Source organism: Scylla paramamosain, chromosome 16 (genome assembly GCF_035594125.1).
Source record: "Scylla paramamosain isolate STU-SP2022 chromosome 16, ASM3559412v1, whole genome shotgun sequence".
Classification (NCBI taxonomy): domain Eukaryota; kingdom Metazoa; phylum Arthropoda; class Malacostraca; order Decapoda; family Portunidae; genus Scylla; species Scylla paramamosain.
In genome coordinates, this window is record NC_087166.1 from 6,496,743 (window position 1) to 6,520,681 (window position 23,939).

Consider the following 23,939-nt stretch of genomic DNA (forward strand, 5'->3'; position numbering starts at 1 on the left):
GTGGATCGTTTACCTTCATGTCTTGTGTATTCAAAGTGAGAGGATGACTCGAGCAGCTGAGGCGGAGCAGGATCCTCCTTGTCCTCTCTGGCCGGCCACCAGGCGAGCCGGTGCCCGAGGCTGCCGTGTCAACAGAAACATTAATATTCCCCAAAACAGTGAATAAGGAATGGAATATAGATGGACCAGGCCTGAGCCGTGTTCCGCCCCTTGGGCGCCGCCCTTCACGAGGGGAGGTTGGGGAGGTATTCATATCTCGCTCTCTCCCCCAAGGGACCCGCCCCTCCCCCGCTCCCCGCCGAGCAAACAGAGATGAGATGTAATATGAAGTTCCCCGCTATTACTTTCTTCAGTAAACTTGACTCTTCTATCCGCGGGCTGTCCAGGAAATTTTCATGTGTTATTGAATTCGTGGAAATAATTAACCCAGGAATGAGAATGTGCTGCATCTAAGATCCTCACAAACAACGTGGTGCGCTTCACGTTAGGCACAGCATCACCTTTGCCTTGGAGCTGGTGAGTAAATACCAGTCCCTCACCAACCTGTGGCATAGGTGAACCACAGCCTGGCGTGTCCTCCCAGCAACGCTTCCTAAAGGAACACTAATTTGTAATAAACAACCGAAACTAGTAATTTTCTGAGGACTTATCCTGTTCATTAAATTTCAATTATCTATCAAGCGTTTTACGATCACCAGATAATGGGTGAGTGCGCTGACGAGAAGAAGCGCCACGCACGGCCAGGCGAGGAACACGCGTGCACATAATACGGCGGAAATACAGACAAATAAACATATGAATAAATATGAGCAGGTTATGTAAATTCTCCCTCGTGCAGGTCAGCTTCAAAATATGGAGAAAAATCTGAAGCCCCAGGCAGCACCGCCAGCGATGCCGCACCAGCGTGACATGCTCGGCGGCTCCACAATCTGTGCTGCACACCGCCACGCCGCCAGGCCGCCACGCTTAAACGAGGCCGAGAAGAGGCGCCGCGGCTCAAGGGTGCGGGAGGGTCGCCCACTGACATCATTCACTTTTCACAATGGCGTTTTCTATTTGCCCGTATCTCATAAATGGGTTATAAATTATCCCCTAAGGCTGGGCGTCCCCTCGGCCTGGCGGGATCGATGGTCGGGGCTGGCCAAGGCGAGCACCTCTCAGGCCACGGCCCTCCCTGCCTCCCTGCCTCTTCGGGGTCAAAGCGATGACCTGAAGAACTCTGGAAACTTTGGACACCTGCCAAAGCTCACCTCGACCACTCCTCGTTTATGTGGACAACTCAGGTGGAAACCCGTCCAAACATAAGTTATCGGACAAGCTCCTCTGAATAACTTATTGAAAATTAATGCATAATATTACAGACGCGATTGGTTTCATCTTGCGGAGTGGCGCTGCAAGACGTGCATGCAGGGAACTAATAGCTTTATCCACTTTTCTCGAAGATATATATCACAGATTAATCAAGACGGAACACATCACTTATTTTCATCATAATCCCAATATACACATCTGACGTTCGCAATTAATCGGATCAAACTCCGGGGAAACATTTAAATCACGGACAGTACGAACACCACCCGACACATCAGACTCCTCCTAGTTAATCACTGTCAGAGATGAGCGCCCAGGTAAGGCCAGGTTAAGACTTAGACCCGCCACATCCCGCGCCACCACAGGAGTCGCAGGAACCCCGTAGGGCGCGACTCCTCCTCCATTACCTCCCCAAAACGAGACTGCATAAGTTTATCATTACTCAAAAGGCCACAAAAAGTCTATATACACAAGAAAGTAAATGTGGTATGTATTATGTACATGTGTGTGTGTGTGTGTGTGTGTGTGTGTGTGTGTGTGTGTGTGTGTGTGTGTGTGTGTATGTGTGTGTGTCGTGGGGTAAGCGATGCGCCCGACGCGGAAAAATACTGCTGTCGGCAAAATTGGACGTCGCATATTGCATTTCTTGATCAATCGACGCTGAAAGGCTGGGCACGGCAGAGGTCCGCAGGGACGACTATCGCCTCCTCCTCCTCCTCCTCCTTCTCCTCCTTCTTCCTCCTCCTCCTTCTCTTATCTTCCTTTGGCTTCATTATTTTCCTTGCTCTCAATATTTCTTTCTCGCCGTCTTCTCTCTCTCTCTCTCTCTCTCTCTCTCTCTCTCTCTCTCTCTCTCTCTCTCTCTCTCTCTCTCTCTCTCTCTCTCTCTCTCACTATTCTCCCTGCTATCTAATCATGTATCTATCGTCTCTTCCCTATCAATAACCACGTCTTCCCTTCCTTTCTTCCTTCTTTCCTCCGTGTCTTCAGCCTTTCCTCTTTCCTTCTTCCTTCAGTGCTGTCTTGTGCATCACTTCTCTCACATCAAAAACGAAACATTCATGCTCTTTTCTCTTTTTTTTTCCTTCTCTTCTTCATATCCGAGCAGAATTAACTCCCTCACTCCTCCTCCTCCTCCTCCTCCTCCCCTGGTCTATGTTCATTACTCCCCAGCAAACAGAGAACCCGGCCACCCTTTTCTATATTCACGCTACACTGACGCACCACTTTAATACCTCACGCTGACTAATGGACAAACATCACTCAGGCGTTGGCGGTTCTCACGGAGGAGAGCAAGATGTGAGAGGGGACGACCAACGAAGACGACCCACACCTCCTCCACCTCCTCCACTACACTTGAAAGAAAGAGAGAGAGACAGAGAGAGAGAGAGGGAGAGACAGAAAGTGGTGGAGGTGAAGAGAGCAACGGATCGGGATGCTGTCTAGGATATAAAAATGTTTCGCCCAACGTGGGGCTCGAACCCACGACCCCGAGATTAAGAGTCTCGTGCTCTACCGACTGAGCTAGCCGGGCTGATACAGGAATGAGAGAGAGAGAGAGAGAGAGAGAGAGAGAGAGAGAGAGCGTATCATAACCAGCTGTGAGTTACCGATGTGACATGACTTCATCTAACAAAAAAATAATTATAATTAAAGCCCGCCATTAATCTAGGGCAACAAATCGGAGCCGCAGCGTCAGGTCCCTTGGTCCAGTCGGCGGACACACACACACACACACACACACACACACACACACACACTCCAGGGTTGCCAGCTCTATCAAGGGTCCCTGATAAGCTCGTCCACCTGTGTGCGTCTCTCATAAACCACCGCCTTCTGTACCTGTTTCTTCTCACTCCCGCAAGTCCTCGCTTCCCTGCACCGCCCTAAAAAATAAAAATATAGCAACTCCCTCCACCTCTTTCATCTCCGCTGTCTATTCATCTAATTTAACATTGGAAAAACTCACACAAGTATAAGCCGGGCTGGCATCACAACGTCATATTGGTTCTCCTTATCAGTCTGACAAACACGCCCCGGATGGCGGACAATAGCCATTCTTGCTGCCTCAGTTTGTAAACATGCTCTCAAAGTTACTATCAAATATAAGACGACCAGCCCACGCTCCTCCCTCCTGCCCTTCCCTGCTCCTGCTGCTCAGTGGGGGGGGTTCCTTCGCCTGCTGTACTACCTCGCCGGGCGCCTCCACTACCAGTTTCAATCAGCAGAAGTCCCCGGAGGAGCTGGGCGGCGGCGCTAAGTAATAAGTGGGGACCCGTTGGCCTCTTCAGCTTCCCACTCGGTCATGCGCGAGGAGGAGAACCGGTCCGAGTACTACTGGTGGCCCTTGGAGGTGCTCTACATCACTCTACCCTCGAGAGAGAGAGAGAGAGAGAGAGAGAGAGAGAGAAAGAGAGAGAGAGAGAGAGAGACCCCTGCCACAACGCACTTTACACACTCTCCGCTTTAAGTCATGTGTTTATAGAGAGAACCACGAACTTCATCTCCTAAAAAACCGCGGCGGGAAGAACAAGAAAGTGAGAAAGAACAAGACAAAAGAGACACAACAACTTCCACTGCTATTTTTCCTTCCTATTTTTATCTTCCCCTGCGTTTCGGGAAGTAGCGGAGGAGGCAACTGGAGTATACGAAAATGTGCAGAGGAGGAACGCAAAGAATAATAGAAGAGCATACTTGTAATTGAAAGGTAAGGAGGGTAAAGGTGGGTGAGAGAAAAGGAAAAGGAGGTCTTGGCGGGAGGAAAGGAGGGAGGGAAAAGGAGGAAAATGGAGGCACACGGGGCGGTAAAAGAGGTGTAAGGGACAAGTAGGGAAGGTGAGGAGATGGCAAACAACGTTGACGGACAAATAAAACACTCCAATTTGGTCTGGTCTCTCTTTCTCTTTCTCTCTCTCTTTCCCGCCGACCTAAGAGGGCCCACACACTCATTCACATACACACACACACACACACACACACACACACACACACACACACATTACACCTCACTACCACACACCCCCACAACACATAACAACCCCTCTCGCCACACTACAAAGGAAAACTAACAGTGTATGGAATAAGTAAACGCAAATGTAATACTTTTCAGCGTCATTATGCAAACACGAAACGTCACCAAGGTAAACACAAGAAACAGAGGGCACGATTGCTTTCCTCCACGTAAAAATTCTTTGATTAAAGGGACAGTGAACATAGAACTGGCGTGACGGAAGGATCTTACCCATCACTATGTATTTTCCCTTCTCTTTTTTTCCATTCCATTATTTTCCGGGAAGTAAACTAAACCATTCCTTCCATCTCAGCGTCAACATTTTTTCCCCCTCTCATTTATACACGAGCATTGTTATGGGAACGACAAGGGGCATACAGGAGGAAGACATCAAACAGCAGCTAACCTTTTGTCCCTTCTAAGGCTGTTTGTGATGAGTTGTACTACTTAACGAGGCTGTTTGTGAAAAGCTGAAGTATCTAACGAGACTGTTCGCGAGAAGCTGTGCTGTCTAATCAAAAGTAAGAGGTGTAGTATATATAGAAAAAAAATACGACTGAGTGAGTGAATTAAAAAAAGAAAATGGAAATCTGGCTGGCGTCTTTAGCCCATGAATGAAAAAAAAACAGCATTAATATGAAACCACAGTAAATTAATGAGCAGCACTTCCCATTAACAAGCCATTATCTTTTTATTCTACATACGAGTACCTAGAATTGTTACGGGATTAAGTGAGTTCAAAAGAAAACGCAAACCTACCCAGCGTCTTTGATTTACAAGAATGAAAAACAACATTACTGCAAAAACTATGGTAAACGAATGAGTAGTTCTTTTCATTTATAATTTTTTTTTATACAAGTACCTAATGTTACTATAGGAATATTAATAATGAAGAAAGCGTAAATTTTCCCAGCGTCTTTGATTTACAAGAATAAAAAAACGATAGAAGAGTAAGACTATAGTAAATTAATGAGTACTTTCCATTTACAAATCTTTTCTTTTTTTTACATATACGAGTACCAAGTATTCTAATAAGACTGAGCTCAGAAGAAAACGTAAATCTTTAAGCGTCTTTGATTTACAAGAATGAAAAATAATGCCGATACGAAACATGAAGGGTCGCGTTTAGCTTTTGAGCGTTTGAGCGTTTAGCGTGTCGGGGGGCGTGGCGTGGCGCGGGGGAATCAGGGGCCGAGGAGCGTCGATAAGGAAGCAACTAATTAATCGGTGAATTATTAAAGAGATGCACGAGTGAAGGAAGGTTCGTCTCTAATATTCGATAATAATAATTGGCAGCTTTCAACAGTAAATTTTGTCCTATTCTTGGAAAATGGTCGGCCAGTCAAGAACGATTAGGAGCTTTAGCGAAATTCCACTCTCTCTCTCTCTCTCTCTCTCTCTCTCTCTCTCTCTCTCTCTCTCTCTCTCTCTCTCTCTCTCTCTCATGGTACCAGAGAAAAAACTATTGGTTGTACTTTAGTGGCAAAATTCTCCTTTCAGTTTCTATTAAATCCTTCTTTACGAATTTTCTTCTGCATTCTTGATACTAATAAACTACAAACTTGCATTACTTAGCCATATTATGAAAAGTTATATTCTCCTGCGAAAACACACACACACACACACACACACACACACACACACACACACACACACACACACACACACACACACAAACACAGAGGGAGGCATGACCCGTGAATAACGAAATGAAGCACATCTCTCCTCCCTGGCCATTAAGGAGACGCTGAATAGGAGGGAGGGATGTGGAGACGCGGGGAGAACCTAAGGAATGAGAGACTGGAGACAAAATAAAAGAGGAAGAGAAAGAGGAGGAGGAGGAGGAGGAAGTAGACTTTTCACATCCATTTCTGCACATTTTCCTCACCAGCATATCTAATTTCCTACTTTCTCCTCTCAAACCCCTTTCCTTCTTAGCATTTCCTCCCTTTCTCAGCATCCATAACTTCCCTTATGCCCTTAACCACGTCACTATGCGTGGTAACATCGTATCAAAGAGGCGGCTCGATACTCCTCTTAATTAGATCATTTGGGGCATAAAGAGGGATTCCCCAAACCGGGACGAGACGGGAATTGGTCGCTACCTTTGTTGGCGGCAGGGTGGCCAGGCTGAGGGTGGCGGTGATGCGGGAGGTGTGGCTGGCGGCGTGGCGGCCTAGATGAGTTTGCTGGTGAAAGGGTGAAGTGTGTGTGTGTGTGATTAAAAGGAAGAAAGAGATTGGGGATAGGGGTGGAGAGCGGCGTGGGTGAGAAGGGAAAGGATAGATAGGGAGAGGGAGAATAAAAAAAGGAAGGTTGGAGAATGAAAAGGGAGGGAGAAAGAAGGGATATAGGGAGGAAGAGATAGAAGAAAACGAGAAGATATGAGAAAAGGAAGGAAAATGGGATAAAGGGAAAGAGAAAGACGAAACAGGACGATAAATAAGGAGAAAGAGAGATGGAAAGATGGAACAGATAGGAAGAGAAAAGAGATAGGAAGAAAGATAGTTAGGAGAGAAGGCAGAGAGAGAGAGAGAGAGAGAGAGAGAGAGAGAGAGAGAGAGAGAGAGAGAAAGGGAGGAGAGGATAACATGTCTGGTGGTGAGGTTGGGGTGGTGAGGATGTGGTGAGTGCGTGGTGATGTGTAATGAGGTGCAGTGTGAGGTGAGGTGGTGCAAGGGACAAGGGTGTGGTGGTGGTGGTGGTGGTGGTGGTGGTGACGGCAGGTACATATGCAAGGGCGCCAAAGGGAATACGAAATGTAGCAAAGAAAGCTTCCAATTATATACAGGGAAAATATATAATTATGAAGAAAGACCTTTTATCAGTGGAGGGAGCGGGGAAAATTTACGGTAGTGAGCTAGAGAGAGAGAGGGAGGGAGAAAGAGAGGAAGAATATCTATTTTCTTTTTTTTCTCTCTCTCTTTCACTCTCCTTTCAAGATAACAAAAATCGATCTACCGGGACACACACACACACACACACACACACACACACACACACACACACACACACACACACACACTTCCCACTTTCCGTGTACATGATTAGCCACGAATATTTTCCAGCACGCACTCCCTACTACGGGTGTGAAGGGATGACCTATTAAACTCATTAAACGCGCCGCTTGCCTTTGTGAAGTAACTGTATTAAGCCAGCCACCGACCCCACCCCGCCCGTCCGTCACCCGTCCATCACTTGTCCGCGCGCCCGTGCATACAGACACTTAGAAAGGCATATGGCAAGACAGGCATAAGGGTAGATAGGCAGACTGGTAGAGAGATAGACAGACAGACAGGCAAGTTAATCAGATCAGTTGATATATGGGATAAGTTAATCAATCAATCAGTCAGTCAGTCAGTCAGTCAGTCAGTCAGTCAGTCACTCAGACATGGGCAGGCAACCAGACAAACAGACAATCATTCGCTCAGTCAGTCAGATAGCCAAGTCATTCAGTCAGTTCAGCAAGTCGAACAGCCGGGAAGTAAGACAGGCACCCAGAAGACCGACAGACAGAGACAGAGAGACAGACAAGGAGCGCCACAGTGCCCTCCGCCCTCTGCCTCCCTTGCCTCAGCCTCCAAAGCATCTCTGCCTCTATCGCCGTGCAGATCAGGTCACTTCATTGTCTCCCTCCTAATCCAGATATCCTCAGCAATTTCCTTAGTTTACTCTCCCATTGTTCCCACTAATTACCGCGGCCTCTCTGTTGCCTCCACTCTTCCCTTTGTCCGCCGCCTCCCATTTTTGTTGACTCCCAATGTTTCGCCAACACGACCAATGCTCACCTTTCGTCTTTCGCCTTTCACGGAATGTTCCTCGCTTCAGTTTCCTCGATTTATTCGTGTATTAATAAAGGACATTCTTCTATGGCAGTATTAGGTTAGGTTAGGTACGTTAGGTTAGGTTAAGTTTCGTTTGGTTTGGTTAGGTTTTGTTAGGTTACGTTAGGTTAGGGTAGGTTAGGTTATATGGTAGTGCTCGGTCTCAATTTTGTCCGGAGAAGCAGAGCAAGTGTAAAGTGTGCATGAAAATATCATCTAACGTGACATTTATTACTTCTTATAACTTCAAAAGAAAGAGTAAAACTCATAATACTCGTACTTTTTTTACCACGAGTTTTAATCTCTCTCTCTCTCTCTCTCTCTCTCTCTCTCTCTCTCTCTCTCTCTCTCTCTCTCTCTCTCTCTCTCTCTCTCTCTCTCTCTCTCTCTCTCACGTACATACACTTTTTTACCTGTTATCCTATTTCCCTTTTTTTTTTTCCAACGCTTAAAAATTATGTTCCCTCGACTAAAAGCTTTGTTGCCAATCCGCAGCTCACACTTGTTGTTGTGGTAGTGTTGGTTGTGGTGGCGGCGATGGTGGTGGAGGAATGAAGGTAGTGGTGGTGATAGTGGTGGTGGTGGTGGTGGTGCCCCTGAGTCGGGCTGACCAAGCGAACGCTCAGTTTAATCCATACTATCTGTGTTTCGTGCCCAACCGAGATTACCTGAAACTGTGCACTGAGAGCGTTCAATTTATTGACTATTACACCGAGAGAGCCTTTGATATGCCCTCGCCTGCCACATCCCACAGCCGTGTGACCCGCCATTCCACAGGTTCTAAGCTGACGCATTTTACCTCACGTTACAAGCTACTCATGAGGCGCCATGCACGGCCCTTTGTGTTCCTTCCTTCTGTACTACCTTGTCCGCATTGTGTCGTCTTTGAACACGCGTGACTCCCTGCAGTCCCGACCCTGCGCCGCCACCAGCCTGGGGAGTCACCGCGAGTCATGGAAGGCGTCAGAAGACACAGACACCCCACCCTGAGGCCTTGCCGTGGGAGTTGGGTGGTGAGCGAAAAGAAACGTGATGGAGTAGGGAATGGAGAAGTTATAGGTGGAGTAAGGAGGATAGGGTGCACAGGGCGTGGCGGAGTAGGAAGTGAAGAGGGGCACGGCAGACTAAGGAGAAGTGTGGATTAGAGTGCATAGGGCGTGGCGGAGAGGGGCGGGCGAGGCGGACAAGGGTGGGTAGTAAAGTGTGAGCGGCAGCCACGCAAGGCAGCTGCCCCGACGTTAAACCTTCGATAAAGGCGCGCTTCCCGGCAGCCAGTTAGAGTGCAGCACCCTCCTGTGACCCTGGCAGGTCCATCACCTTCCTCACCTCACCAGAGGTCAGCTGGGTGGCAAGCGTGTGTCTCCTGACTGGCCGGCTCAACAAGGCCTCAACTAATTTTGTCTAACCGAAGGTAGTTGCTCTTATCGCTACGCCAGTTCATTTATCTCAATGAATCACCTGTCATCCCCATCAGCGGAGTCCCTTGTTAAAGCGGGTCGCCTCTCAGTGCGTGTTAATTAACTTGCTCAGGTGCGCTTGATCTAGGATTCGCTAGTGTCAGGGAGGCGTCACCATCCGAGAGATTGAGGCCAATCCTCCCCTACCCACTCGCTCGCTCTCTCTTTCCTCAGTCCCCCCCTCTTTGTCTCTCCCTCCACCCTTCCCTCCCTCTCCACCACACACGGTTCCCTCGTGACCCTCACACCCTCCTTTACTCTCCCGCCAGTCATCTCACAATAACCAACTTTCTTTTCCAAAACATGCACTTCATCATCAGCCTCCGCCTCTCCTGCCCGCCGCGCCTCCCCTTCAGATGCCGGCACGCAGACACCTCGCTTCCCAAAGTGATGTAAACTCGCCGAGACTTATCAAGAATTACATCATGAAGAAAATAAACAAATAAAAAAGGAGAAGCAAAGTTGCCTCTTCCGTCCCTGCAGCAGGAAACAATCAGGCAGCAAGTGTAGGTTTTCTGCTGAAGTATTAAAATAAACGACTTGTAATTGAAAGACGTGCAAAGCGCCCTGTAATGTCGCCACGGCCGTGCCTCCCCTGCCGTGTCGTCGGGTTATAAGCAGGTAACGAGTGTTGGTTTTCTTCCTCTGACAACCCGGTGCTTCATATGTCTTGTCTACATTATTAATACAGCGACCGGAGCTTTCAATTAGGGGCCATTGTAGATCTGTATGACTATAGGAAAATGTATAGTTCGGTTTAGTACTTCAACCCGCCCCCCAACTGACCGCCCACCTGCTGACACGCCCCTACCAAAGTGTCAGGTCCTCCCCACATCTCCCCACACCCTCCTGCACCCGCTCCCCAAAACCCCGACGCCGAAAGATCGATATTCAAGACAGGAACAGCAATCGTATGTGAGTGGTGGACGTCCGTCTTGTATTATCGCCCGAGAACAACAGGGTTTGCCGATAGTAAGGGAGAGGAATTTTGGGTAATAAGAAGGATGAGTGAGACCCGCCAGGCAGCCCGCAGCAGGGGGTCATCAAGCTTGTTTTCACACGATGACTGACTACAACGCAACACGCTCTTTCGAAAACACGCAAAATTGGGTTTCCTATATGTATTCTTAATATTATTAACTAAGATACAGAGGATAAACATGCCACTAAACCTCTACTTCACATCTCCGCCAGCAAAATCGAACCTCTCAAGCTACGGACCGGTTCACAAAAAAGGGAGTAAAAATTATATGTATCTAGACAGAAAAAGCTGCATTTACGTCCATTCGAATCTTGGCGTTGGTCGGGAGCTCCACCAAACACTTCTACACCCTACCAGACCATACCTAGCAGACCCTCGCCGCAGACGTTCCCTACATCCCCTCCGGCGCCCTGCACTTCTTACCTCCATCTACTCTCCAGCTTCAGGAGGCTTCACTAAGGGCAATTATGACCAAAAAAGTAAGATGTGAAATGTTTAGTGGTGTTGTCTGGAGGTTTGGCCTCTAAGGAAATACAAGGAGGAGGAGGAGGAGGAGGAGGAAGAGATACAAGGACGAGAGAAAGGAAGGACTTTGGTGTGGTAGGGGTCAGGGTCACGTTAATCTCTGTCACACACACACACACACACACACACACACACACACACACACACACACACACACACACACACACACACACACACACACACACACGACCATGTCTAAGGAAAATGAGCACCCAAAGATTTATAAACATCCATGCGCCAACCAACTCACTCAGGCATAAAACACACACATACACGCACACACACACGCACACGCACACGCACACGCACACATACACGCCCACACATAATTACAAGCCTCGCACACAAGAATTATTTCCACAACTCTGCGATTTGCTCGTCGACAGTTCACTCCCCACGGCTCAAAACATTCCAGTGTGTGTGTGTGTGTGTGTGTGTGTGTGTGTGTGTGTGTGTGTGTGTGTGTGTGTGTGTGTGTGTGTGTGTGTGTGTGTGTGTGTGTGTGGTTGGTTTCGCTGGATTTGGTCCGAGTATTACAGAGTACAAGTGGTTTTTATTTATTTTTTTTTTCCAGTGGCACGAACGAGTCATGCTACGTTTGATCTCATGCACAGCCACTCATACCCAAACTACTACTACTACTACTACTACTACTATTACATTTCCATCACTATCATCCCCATCACTACCACTGCCACTATCGTCACCAATTTCACCCTCACTTAACTGGAATCACGATGCTCCCCTTTCCCTATTACCACTGCGTCTCCCCGCTGCTGCATCACCCCTCCTATCACCACCCCTATAAGCGCCATTACCATCCAGATAACCATTATTACGACCATTCATCGCGCTAAAGAGTTGTCTAAAGCTCGCCTTCCCATCACTATCCCACCCGTACTCTCTCTCTCTCTCTCTCTCTCTCTCTCTCTCTCTCTCTCTCTCTCTCTCTCTCTCTCTCTCTCTCTCTCTCTCATTAGTGCGTAAGTTACTCCACGTTTTATTGGTTAGCGGTCCAAGAACATAACTTTCTTTTATATAACGTAGCGAGTCCAATACACTTCATAACGACACCTGTCTTTACATTGTACTTAATTGCTGTGACCAATTTTATAGCCACATACTTTCCCTCGCTGTCGGGATAAGTTTGGGTGATAGCCATAAGTTCTGGTCACCGATAAAATGGCAAACAAACAGGAGGAGGAGGAAGAGGAGACGAAGAACACGGAAAGAAACCTGAATATACAAAAGTTTGCGATCATGAAAAGTAAAGCGGTAGAAAAGTTTCCCATTCCAGGCGGCTCACCCTCCAACAACTTTACAACTGCACACAAACTTTACACACAAGCAGACGGAACTTGTCGCGCGCCTAAAGCAGACCCGCCAAGCCGCCGCCGCCGCCGCCTCCCCGCACAGGATCGTATGGGCGGGCCAGGTAGAAGAGCGATAACTTTGAAATAAAGGCCCCATGACGTAACCCAGCGGCGGCGGAGCGGCGGGGAGTCACGAGAGGAGGGGACCCATCCTCCCCAAACCTCCCTGAACCTCTCTGAACCTCCCCAATCCCCCGCCTCGCTCAACGCCAGCACCTGAGCCGTTACTGCCTCCTAACCCCCACTTTACACCGCAGAACAAGCCACCTTTCTTGTTCATTCGTCATTGGCTTCTTCTTCCCCTCGTTCCCTTCAAACCTCAGCACCACGGTACTCCCTTGGGGCTCCTGTTTTTACCAGCCTGCAATGCCCCGGTGTGAGCTACTTCCCCCTCCCTGCTGCCTCCTTCGCTTTCTCCAACCCCTTCTGACCGTCTTACAGCCTTCCTCCTCCACTTCCTCGTTTGCTTCCTAATTCTCCTTATCATACTTATCTTACGCCTTCTCCTCCACCTCCTCTTTTTCACTTATAGTTAACTTATGGCTTTCTTTCTCTTCCTCCTTTTTTTTCACCCATGTACCCACTGCTCTAAACTCACTCCTTTTCCTTATAAGCACAAATTTCCATACAGTACATCCCTCCCTGCCTTTCCCAGTACGTTCACTATCAGTAAACGAAAAAAAAAAATCTGGTTGTGCCGGCACCTGCGCCCCCTGCATGCCACAATCACCAGATGCACAGTGTACGAGTACACTCAGTGAGGGATCCACACGAGGCTGCCACCTGTAAAAGGGAGCCAAGCAGAGCGTACAGGTGAAGGAGGGTCATCTCTGCTAGGGTTTAGGACTACTTCGACGCGTATTCCACGTGGGTTACTCCTCCACCAGCGTTTGAAGTGAAGCATTCAGCCATGTTCCTCCCACTTACTGGCTCCTCATTCGCGAAGGCAAGCACGTGTCTTTGTAGGTTACAGCCCATTCACCTCCCGACCTCCTGCTGGTTTGTATATCCCCGCCACACCCACGCCCTCTCCTACATCCACTCACAAGACGCATGGTGCACCGACTACTTAATATGAATTTTCCTTCTTTTTCCTCAAGCATTCAGACATGTTGCTTTCACAAAATAAAGTAAAGTTTTATAGCTGTGACTGATTGGTTACATTCTGAGTTACGTTATTAACCAAGGTACGTATCCTCAAATATTTCGGCGTCATGACAACTTTTAACATGTTCTTGTGGAGGTTACTGCGATTTTCAGGAGTGTTTTCGTGATTCTATTTACGGCTTACCAACGATTCTGCACCTTTAATGGGTAGAAACGTCTTAAGAACCCAACTAATCATCTCTCTCCCAGTTGAAGATGGTCCTCATGATAGAGTACTCAGAATACTCGCACGAGCCTGAGATACTCGTACATAAACTGTGAGTTGTAAACAAGCTCACAACCCTGATATGTTCACCCCAGCCCATACCAGCTCAGAACTCCTCGCCTCACTGCATAGCTATTCGTGTGTGGGGTTGTTTGTGCAGGCTGTTTGTATTTTATGATTGTCACAGCCCTCTGGTGGATTTATGGGTGAACTCAGCCAGAGGGAGTCAAATAAGGGCTTAAGAACATAAGAAAATAAGGGAAGCTGCAAGAAGCCGTCACGTCTATACATGGCAGTCCCTTTATAAAACATATCCACTTATTTCCACTATCATCCTCACCAGTAAATTCATCTAATCTTAACGATGATGAGTATAGTGAAAAATAATGATGGTAATGAAAATAATAAACTTATATAAGACCATTTTCAACTTGAAGCTCGTCCGAGATTTGAAGAAGCACTTGAGTCACTAAAAAGCGTGGCTCTGGTTTTACGTTTTCTTTCTTCAAACCCGCAGCGCTTCCCTCACCCGCCGCCCACCGACAGGACACCCACCGCCGCTCCCCGCCATCAATACCAAAACGGGGGACTGGGACCGCTATTTTGTCTCCTATAAGTGCGCCTTTAACATGTAAATGCCCAGGTATATCATGCACATCCCGCCACTAATCTCTCCTCGCTGCACACGTCCGGACTCAAAAAGTATTCAATATTTTAAAGGAATATGCTCTCCATTTTTATATCGTTTTGGGGTAACATTTTTAGAGCGGCCGTCAAATCCTCGTTGGTCTGCCCCGAGCGTTGCATTTGTAAATTTTTTGAGCGTTCATCCGAGTGCCCGCTGCCGTTATTGTTTCACTGGGTGCATTTGTCAATATACACCCATGCGGACAGAATGCTCCCTCGTGCAAAAACAGACGCAAAACAAGGTATGCAAATACAGGAAAAAATAATGTGAACAAATAGATGTCCAGCCAAAACTATACATACATTTATTCCACATACTTCCTCTCTCTCTCTCTCTCTCTCTCTCTCTCTCTCTCTCTCTCTCTCTCTCTCTCTCTCTCTCTCTCTCTCTCTCTCTCTCTCTCTGATGCCGTGCTTGTTAATACTCTAAATTGGGACGATTCACCATGCAGTCAGACTACAGATTACTATTATATTTGTGTGTATACCAGATCTTGATCAATTAAAACATTTTTGCTGCATAGTTCACAAAGATTTTCTCGTCACCAAATGTACTGTCGGTCATGAATATTTTACTTTTTTTTTTTACTGAACTATTTTTTTATTCCTATCATATCTGCATCATCATTAGCATTTTTATAATTCACAGACCTTCAATTATATGTGAGTATATACCGAGAAGTTTAAGGGGAGGCAATGATGAAACGCCTCGTGTAGCAATGGAGACTTTTTTTTTCCATACAAAGAACTACAAAAAGAATTAAAAACGCGTATTAATTAACAATATAAGTAAAGTCTCAAGTAAAACATCTCATATAGTTATAAGAGACACACAAAAGATACAACTGGTAACACTCTCACCGTCCATCATGTCTCCACTGTCCACGATACTTAGGCAACCACAAAGCATCAACCAATTAATGGTGACACGCATCAGCTACTGGCCGCCGCAGACCGCGAGCCACGGCCCGACACGCCCACCTCACCACTAATGATTCGCCCACACACCTGCGGCTGGTAATTAGCGCCCTGTCACCTGTCCCCGAGTGGTTGTGTAATAGTTAAGAGTCTCCTTGTCTTCTAATTCCCCCGTCAAGGCCGTGGAAAGCAAGGAGAGCCCGATGACTGGCTAGGCAAGCGAAGTGAAGCTTTATCTCGATTTTAGTGGAGGCGAAGAGAAGAGAACAAAGAGTGAAGTGAGAAGGATGATCCAAACTAAGCCTTGATCTAAACCTTGCCTTCTAATTCCCCCGTCAAGGCCGTGGAGGACGCAAGGAGAGTCCAGAATCTGGGTAGGGTGAAATTTTACCTCAATTTTAGGGGAGGTGAAGTAAAGGAACAAAGAGTAAAGAGAGAAGGATCCACGCGAAGTCCAATTTAAACCTTGTCTTCTGAATCCCAAAGCCGTGAAGGATGCAAGGGAAGGCTAAAGTCTTGGCAGGCAAAGGAAGGTTTAAGCACGAGTTGAAGGGAAGCTAAGTAAAGGGAACTAAGAGTGAACGGAGGGTGGAGGAAGAAGGATAATCCACTCTACATAAGTTCTCATCTACACCTGTTGGGTCACCCGTATTTGGCGAGCGTCTGGGTGGGGTTAATGGCACGGGCACCACCGATAGCGTTATCTCGGCGTCTGGAGCGAGCACGGGCTGCCTAATGGATGTGTATTCGGCCTCATTTTTAAGCTGGCGCGGCGCTTATACCGTTGCATTATGGCGGCCTCCTTTCCCTCCCGTCATCCACACACCCCCCCACACATCCCATCCCTCCCCTACACCCTCCCCATACTTCGTGCTGAACAGTATTTTCCCCGTGAGCTACAAGCATTTTAAGGTTCTTCCATAATGTTATTTTTTCTCTCCCTTGCTTTTTTTTTAGGAGAGGAGAGGGAAATAGGGGGAGGAACTATGGAGATATAGAGATATAGAGGGAGAAGTTAGGGAAGAGGAAAGGGAGATATGGAGGAGGGAGAGGTAGGCGGCGCAGGAGGCGGGGAAGATGGTCCTCTTTGACATCTCTCGTGTGTGGCGCGCGATGATCTGCGACGCTTCCTGCTGTGATTATATATCCGCCCTGGAATTTGTTGCACATTTCTCATGACGAGTGTGTTTGTCTGGCGGCAGGTGGTGGGAGTCGAGAATAAAGCGACGGCCAGCCTTGCTTTACTTTGCCTTACAGTTTTACTTAGCCTTGCTTTGACGTGCGTTGCTACTGCGTCGTGCTCCAAGCACTGTGGCCGTTATGGAGTGTACATAAAACTTCAAATAAAATTGAAGCAACATGCATTAGTATTTATCAAAGAGAACACAGGGTGCAGGCGGACAAAGTACAGCCCGACACAGGGAATGGGTGATGAGCGTGTGGGAGCATTCCCTCGCGCGGCTCCAGAATCGAACCCGCGAGGCCCTGGTGGGCGAGGCGCCTCCCAGGGAAGAAGAACGGGTGTTTGAATACTTGACTACCTTGCCTTGCCTCCCTCAGCACCATCAGGGGCCGTCATGACACCCAAGCGCCGCCCCTCACGTGTGACCAGGAAGGTCACTGACGAACATCTTACGCCCAGTCCCCTGCCCCCCGTGGCTGCGATCCTCGCGCCCCTGGTCCAGGGCGGCACCACACACTCTCTAATTAAAATTCTAACTCATCATACATCAACTTCAAACTGCCAATTGAGCTGAGTCACAGAAGGAATATAAATCGCATAATATTAAAAACAAGTCCAAGAAATGCGGCGGTTCTAGTGGTTTTGGGTCAGGTAACGATTGGGTGCCTTGGTGGCTGGCGGTGCATGTGTGCAGGCAATGGCGGCTCACCGTGGCCTGTAGTTAGCGCCGCGCGGCGGACGGGGGCGGGGGTCGGACTTCCCGCCCCTGGCCGTCGCCACCGTGTCTGCACCGCCAACACCTTCCTCACCCTTACAACACGCCAAGATTATGTAATGTTTATATGGAAAGGGCAACCTTCCTCCGGCATGAACACCTCAGCAGCGGCAAACTTGAAGATGATGCAAACAAACAAACAGCATTTGTGCGCGAGAAGGCTCAACAATGACCCTTCGGACACACTCAGTTAGCGGCAAGTCTTAGATGTGCCTGGTGCACCTCCTCCAACGCCGCCTCGGCAACATTTCGCCGTGTCTTTTCTAAAGGCATTTCTGAGAATCGCACATGACATTCCTTTTTTTTTATTTTTTTTTATTTTTTAGTGTTTAGGTGAAGAAAAAATAAACTAATGACCACAGATCTCCCGCGCGTGAGACACCAGCATATAATCTCGCCGTCGCGGTTTAGCAAGGCCTTCATCGCTGTGTTAGGCGAGAGGCGCCCTGGGTAGAAAGGCCACGGCTTTGTGCTGCGCGGAGGAAGATTGTGTTACCTAGGCATTCATTATCTTCAGACTGGGTTTTGTGTTCAGAAAGCATATTTAGAAGTATATATATTTACTCTATAGACACCCAAGGCCATCAGCGAGCGACGCGCCACCACAGCCGTCCTGCCAAACAACTTGCATCGCTTCGCCCCGCACCGATAGTGTGTACGTATCTCTTGACGCCGCGCCGTACGCCACCGCCCGCCACACACACACATCACCCTCCCCTCGCCTCGCCACACCCACCCGCGTCACACCACCGCGATTCTTCCACAGCTCCTCGGACTCAGTATCGCGGAATTGTACTTTTCATGTAATATAGGAGTGAAGCTTTTCATCCCTGCATATATAAAAGCAGTGACGGCGTGTTGGAGGGTGCTGGAGGGTGCTGGCGCCGGGGGAGGAGGCGACCACCTGCGAGAGCGGCCTCATACTTGTTCCTTACTCTTTCATTAATGACTTTATCGTTCTCGCCTCACGCAGCCCCGCCAGCCACGCCATGCTTGCACCGCCCACACCCTCCGTTCCTTACCTTCCAGCACGCGCCGCCCTCCCTCCTTCACACCTTTACTCCTCTGCTCTCCCTCACACACACACTCACTACATTCCTCCCCCTCACGCTACTCCGCCGTCACTCTTCGGTCCCTTCACCCTCAATATCTACACGGATTTTTCAATACACAAACAAACACGAAAACATTCACGCTTTTTTTTCCGGCCCTCCCCTCTCTCCAAACAAATTAACCGGCAATAATATAGACAGACGGGCTGGTATGGAGTTAATAATACTACTAATCTTCACTTGATATCAACCCAGAGCATGTGTATTTAACTGTTTATTTACTTACATATTTATTCACATTGCAGAGATAACGGAGTAAGTGAGAATTGCAGGAAAATAGTTCAGGACAATCATGGGAGAATCTTTTTTTTTTTTTTTCAGTCTCGTTTTATTCTCGCCCGAACAGAAAGAAACTCAGTGTTGTCAACGGGAAGTCTGCCAACACCTGTGCGTAAAATTTGGGAGGACATTTATACTTTTTTTTCGGAGCTGTAAGCATTAATTGACTATGTTAATTTCAAGAGAGCCGCCCGTTTAGGTACTCTGTAATTATAACGGGTAATAACATAATTTTTCACGATCTGCAGTACGTAAGTGTGTTTCATTTGCTTACTGGCGTGTGAATAAAAACAATAATACGTGATGTTCCCTCTAAAGTGTGCATCTGTTATTTTTTTTTTTTTTTTTTGTTGTTTTTTAGTCATCGGTAATGTCAGAGTGGAAAACAGATCGGAAGAATTTTGGACTACACTATTTCTCTCATTTCCTACACATTTTTCGCGCTGTTCTTTTAAGCATTACCTGTCCAATACTTCCGCTTGTCTACTTTACCTTCAATGTACTTCCAACTCCTATACAGCGGCACATTCTTACTTTCCAAAGCTAAATACTTCATCTCACACCTATTAGTCTATCTGCTTTACCTTCGATACACTTCTAACTCAAACACAGTGGCACATTCTCACTTTCCGACGCTAAATACATCATCTCACACCTATAATCCCGTCTACTTTACCCTCAATACACCTCCAACTCTTACAAAATACCACATTCTCTATTCTCATCACTAAATCTCACACCTGTACGCCTCTCTTCTCACCCTTTCCTTCCCCTCCCAAGAACTGCACAGCGAGGGGCGACATGAAAGAGAAACGGCCGCTATAAGCTAACATTACGTCAAGACTTCACAACACTCATAAAACACTTGGCCTAAATGCTTGTCGTATGAATAATACAACACATACACACGCAGCTACACACACACTCACTCCATGACATGCGCGCCCCAGGGATCATCATATTTTCAGAGTAATACTCATAACACTGAACCAAAGGCAAAGTACGTGTGTGAGTGTGAGTGAGTGAATGAGTGTGTATATATTCCTCGCCTTCCTCTTGTGACCATTACGAGGACTGAAGCATGACAAGAGGACGTTCAGGGTTACCGAAGAGACCTCCTTCATACTTCCCTGCACCTCTCTCTCTCTCTCTCTCTCTATCCCTCTCTCTCTCTCTCTCTCTCTGTCTATACCGCCGTCCCTGGTCCACGGAGCAAACAGGAATATTGACGCAGCAGTGCACGAAAGGATCAATGGGTGTGCATCACTGTCGCCCCGGAATATGACACACTAGGAAACAAACGGACCGACAACACAAAGCAGTATACGCAAGGTGGAGGCACGGCGGTATTCGGTCCTACACAAGGCGTTATTTGGCCCGGCACGAAGTACAGTATTCGTAGCGACATGGTGCGTTACTCGGGCCAGCGTGGGGCGATATTCGGGCGGACAGTAGACGATGAATGGGTGGACACAGCGGTACATGGGCTGACATGGGCGGTACACGGTCGAGGTAGACACACTAAGAGGCTTCTACGAATAGTCCTGCACATACAGAGGCAAGGCTATTGACAGACGTGTAGTTACATACCTAAAGGAGACAGAACAGACGCAATGAGTGATAAACGGTGTCCAGGAGGAGAAAATGGATGAGGATGAGAAACAAGAGGAGAACGAGGATACAGGAGGAAGAGGGTGAAAATGACCGACAAAAAGATGAGGATGATGAAATAGACAATGAGGATTTAACATGAGGAGAATGATGATGACAAGGATGACTGACACAAAGCCGAAAAAGGAAAGCAAAGGAATGAAAGGGAAGAATAAAACGAAACATACTGACCTTTAACAATTAGAGACATACGAAAGGCCAGTTAAGACGTAGAACGAAAAGGAAATACAAAGGAACGAAAAAGAAGAGCAAAGCGAAACACACACACACACACACACACACACACACACACACACACACACACACACACACACACACACACACACACACACTGACACTTAACGACGAGACTTAAAACACACTGGTAAAGAGGAAAGAGGATCAAGATAAAGACAAAGAAAACATCAAAGCAAAGAAGGAAATGGCGTATTGATAAAAGATAAACGAGAAAGGAAAATGACAATGACAACACAATTAATTATCTTCACGAACCCAGCCAGTCTATCTATTAATTTTAACATCCACACACACACACACACACACGCACACGCACACACACACGACACATTATCATTTTCTGCTTCCGTGCGGCTGATGACGGTTAAGACCCTGATCAGTCTAATAATGCATCTGAAAACTCATATTCTCTCTCTCTCTCTCTCTCTCTCTCTCTCTCTCTCTCTCTCTCTCTCTCTCTCTCTCTCTCTCTCTCTCTCTCTCTCTCTCTCTCATTTGGACCGACAGTCTTGGCACCTTCCCTCCTCCTATTTCCTTCCTTCCTTTTTCTTCCTTCCGTCCTTCTTTCCTTCCTTCTTCATCCCTATCACCCTTCTTTCTTTCCTTCTTCGTTCTTACTTTCCTTCTTTACTTCCCTGTTCCATTCTTCCTTCTTCCTTCATTTACTTAGCTTCATATGGTTGTACCTACTAGTTTTTTTTAGTCCTTCCTTCCTTCCTTCCTTCCTTCCTTCCTACTTTCTTTCCTGTTTCGTTCTTCCTTTTTCCTTCACTTCATTAGTTTCATTCCTTCTTCATATGTTTTGTACTTACTATTCTTTGTGTTCTTCCCTTAACCCCCTAACCTCTCTCTCTCTCTCTCTCTCTCTCTCTCTCTCTCTCTCTCTCTCTCTCTCTCTCTCTCTCTCTCTCTCTCTCTGACCAGCCTGTCAATACTCGCAGCTTTTATCTCTGAAGAATGAACGGAGTGACGGACAGGCATTAGTCAGGAAGCAACTTTTCGGCCCAGTAATGGCGGGTCATCAATGGCGGCGCGGCGGTGAGAGTTAAAGGAGGGGGAGGGCAGAGGTGTGGGAAGGGGAGGGAATGGGGAAAGGGGAGGCCAGGCGGGTACTAACCTAATTTGATGCAAGGTGACTGATCTTACTCCGGTGATCACATGTAGTAGTGGAGAGAGAGAGAGAGAGAGAGAGAGAGAGAGAGAGAGAGGTCTTATCTTCTTTCATTAGCCTTTTTTTCTTTTTGTTTGTCTTTTTTTTTGTGGGAGTTCATGTTGGTATATAATTTTTCAACTGTGTCTTCTTTGACATTTCGAGGTTTTTTTTTTGTCTGCCTGTCTGTTTGTTTGTATGTTGGATTGTCTTTTTTTTTGTTTGTTTACTGAATGTCCTATCATTCTCTTTCTGTGTGTTTCTTTTCTTGTCTTTATTGTTATGTTCTGTCCGTTTTATCATTATTTTTCTTAGTTTTTATATAAGTTTTCTATTTCCTCTATCCCTGTTTTCTTTGGTGTTGTTTTCTTTTCTCTTCTTTCGCTTCCCTTCACTTCTCTTCACTTTCCTTCTCTCCCCTTCTAACTCCCGTTCTCTCCCCTTTTCCCTCACGTACCTCACTCCTGCCCTACCCACCCCACACAACCACCTGGCCTCACCCATCACTCCCAAAGCCCCATACCTCTATTTACCTTCCCTACACATCCCTAGAACCCACTTACTCCCTTCAAGACTCCCCCTGTACACTCCCCTAGCATACCAATACCCTACAGTCTCCCCTAGTACAGTCCCCCTTTGGCCTTCCCCTGGTCTCACTACTTGAGTAATGGCACATCACGGTGACAAATGATATGTCCACTCCCCTACTTGCCATCCATTTTATCAAGCCACAGGAAGGAGAGTGAAGGGAGGCACCGGCCAACTTTACAAATCTGGAAGAGTCGATGTCTCGCCCCGCTGGACGCTGGAGCCACTCACTGGAAAATTTTCAGCTTTCGGTAAAGGGGTAGAGGGATGGAAGGCGGGAGAAAGAGAGGGAGTGGGAAGGGAGTGCGAAGGAAAGGATGGCGGGGTGGAAGAGAGGGAATGACTTAAGTGAGAAACAGATAGACACACACACACACACACACACACACAGGTAGACAATAAAACAAAAGAACGAAAAAAAAAGAGAGGCAGAGAGAGCACAAAAAACAGAAAGAGAGAGAGAGAGAGAGAGAGAGAGAGAGAGAGAGAGAGAGAGAGAGAGAGAGAGAGAGAGAGAGAGAGAGAGAGAGAGAGAGAGCGTTTTAAAAGTATAAAATAACTATTAAAGAGATAACAAAGGCGTAAAGTTAATTAAATAAAAGATAAGAAAAATGGGAAAAACAACGAGAGAGAGAGAGACAGAGAGAGAGAGAGAGAGAGAGAGAGAGAGAGAGAGAGAGAGAGAGAGAGAGAGAGAGAGAGAGAGAGAGAGAGAGAGAGAGAGAGAGAGAGAGAGAGAGAGAGAGAGAGAGAGAGAGAGAGAGAGAGAGAGAGAGAGAGAGAGAGTGTAGATAGTCAAATAAGGCACACACAGACCTACAAGTCCTTCACACCAACACAAAGGGATATAATTAAACACGATAAACACTAACGAGGCGAACCAGTCACGCCACATCCACTTCAGTTGGCAAATTGCAGCATAAACATTAGAAAAAAAGAAAAAATGAATAAGAAAAATAATTAGCAACTTCAAAAAGCAATTCAGTTAAGAAAATTAAGCGATACGGTAATGAAAGCGAATAGAAAAATTTTAAAAAAAAGTTTAAATTAGGTTTAGCATCTCATCACATCCATTTAAATCGGGACGTTAAGAAAAATGCAAAACAACAATTATCAACTTCCAATTCACATGAGTTAAAAAAAATTAACGATACAGTAAGGAAAGCAAAAATAACCGATACAGTGATGAATTGGTAATACATCAGTGAATTAGCAATACAGTAATGAAAACAAAAAAAAATATGAAGACATGTACGATAATACGGAAAACTAAGTACGCATCAATATTTGCTGATGTTTTCACAACACAAAAAGAAGTTAAAATATTCTTTCTTATCACATTCACTTATAACTCTTTCACTGCGATACGAAACAATAAATACCACCAGAAGTAGTGCATGACACATTTATAAACATTTACAACAAGGTAGGGGGTGAAAAAATAATAGACTTTGCAATTTCTACCCAACTTAAAAATTGCAGGTG

General features: G+C 46.7%; 1 non-coding gene across 1 annotated transcript; it reads right to left on the minus strand.

Moving 5' to 3' along the window:
• Positions 1–2,772: 2,772 nt before the first annotated feature.
• Positions 2,773–2,845, minus strand: Trnak-cuu (transfer RNA lysine (anticodon CUU)). The gene has a single exon. It is a non-coding gene; the product is annotated as a tRNA-Lys (tRNA).
• Between the last annotated feature and the right edge of the window lie 21,094 nt (positions 2,846–23,939).